Below are 2,219 nucleotides of genomic sequence, written 5' to 3'. Positions count from 1 at the left end.
TTTGAGACCAAAAACGGAACTTTTGGAAACCACAAAAAGGTAAAACAGGAAGCACCAATCCATCCATCCTTCGGCAAAACAACAAACCCATCTTATGAGCAACCAAAACTTTATCAATTAGAAATCACACTCCATCTGTCAACAAGGAAAAACCATCATCAAATAAGAAATCACACCCCATTTAATCAAAAAACCCATCTGACCCCAGAACAAGTAAATCGAAAACCTAAAAGAACAAACCACAGAGAGAAATCGAAAACCATAGGGAGAAGTCAAGAACTACGGATAAAAATCGAAAACCATAGGGAGAAATCGAAAACTTGTGATTGAGAACCATAGAAAGAGTGCCAATTTCTTTAGAAGAAGCCGTTTGAAGCAGTAATCAATACTTGGAACTTGGCAGTGTGAATGGAAGCTTGGAACTTGGAAACGTTGGAGCATGAACTGGAATATCTTTGAAAATATGTTTCTTTATTATAAAGGTAGTTGGGGGAATTAAGGGGAAATTAGATGACTGAGTGTAAATGAGTAAGGGTTCTTAGCTAAGCGATTAATGGCTAAGCGAATAAGCCATATAGGCACAAGCGAACAACTATTTATGGCTGAGTGAATAAGCCATATAGGCTATACAACCTCTTAAATCACAACCGAACGACCCCTTAGATCTGAAAATTAAAAGTTACTCGGTGTTATTAAAAAGGTATTTTAGACATTTGTCTATTATCAAAACCTTTCTGTAATAGTTTAAATGTGAATTTCTTCAACTTATGATAAATAAGAAAAGACATCACTTTTTTGTAATTTACACTCGCGCTGTATAGTTTTTTCAAAATATTATTAATAACTGAATCAACCTATCGACTATTTAGAGTGTTCTAACATCATTAATTGTAATATTGTATTCATGCCAACCAATTCGAACGGAGCTTTGGTCTTCTTAGACTACAAGACAGAGGCGTTGTCTTGCAATCAGATTTCGTAAACTTGCCCCAAAATTGGTATTTGAGAACGTCAAAGGCTTAGGGATCAGGACATCTCAATAACTTGAGTTATTCTTCGACTCTTGACATCAAAGTAATTTATTTTCAACTTCAATATTGATATTAAGTTTGAATTTCTTTAAAAAAAGTGGTTAGATTTTTTGAAAAATAGTACAAATAGGAAATATTATAGAAATCCTAATAAAATATGTATCATTTTTTAGGTTAAATATACATTCTATGACCATATTTATACGGTTTTTTTTGAGTTTATTGACACAATAAAATGCAATCACGTTACTTTTATGTGTTATTTTTTGGAAAATTTATATTGATATGGATCTTTTTATTAATATTTTTTTTAGTTTTACGAGGATACTAATTTTTTTTTGTCAAACAATGTTTTCTGAGTCTGATTCTTACTTTTTAAAAATGCAAAGGTCAAAACCAAAAAAAATGTTAGAAGATACGCGCCGTTTCATCAATGAAGTTTGAAATGCGATATTTTCCAAAAGATATCAGAAGCTATGGGTGAAATTGTCTGTTTGCTTGTATTTTAATGATTAAACAACCGAAATAATAATGTAAATAAGAATTTGTAGTAGCAAGTAAATTGTAAAGTGAAAGAAAGATGGTAAGCATATGTAGAGCACGTTTTTTTTTTCTAACAGAGACTTAGAATAATTGTGGTTGAATTTTTTTTTTTGATTAACCTGGATATTCAACCCGTTATGCGAACCGATTAATTCCAGTACGACTACCTGCTTTGCAGATAGCCCGGAGTCACTGCATTTGAACCTCCATGGCCACAAGGGGATTTTTATTTCTTCTTGGATTTGAACCTGAGACCTCAGGTACTTTTGACCTTTGGAGCCAAGCTCAAACCAATCAAGCATCACTCTTATGGTTGTGGTTGAAATTTTTAACTACAACGTTGTTTGATTATATTATTTACATAATCAGTAAATTCAAAGGGTTATAGATGGTTTTTTTTTTCATTTTCTATTTCGATTAACCTACTTTTAAAACTTTATTTTAGAGAATTGAGTATGTTTGTTATGTAATTTAGGGAATGCATCATATTTTTGATGTAATTGTGGAAACATATTATTATTTTGTGAACATAAAATGGAAGGGTTGGGTTTGTTGGAGTGGGTCAAATATGATCACGTGAATAAGTTCCTGTTTTACAGGAAGAGTTTGTTTATTTTGAATTGTTCCAGTCCTCTCCTATAGACT

Source organism: Cynara cardunculus (genome assembly GCF_001531365.2).
Source record: "Cynara cardunculus var. scolymus isolate 2C chromosome LG 11, CcrdV1, whole genome shotgun sequence".
Classification (NCBI taxonomy): domain Eukaryota; kingdom Viridiplantae; phylum Streptophyta; class Magnoliopsida; order Asterales; family Asteraceae; genus Cynara; species Cynara cardunculus.
This window is presented reverse-complemented; position numbering follows the sequence as displayed.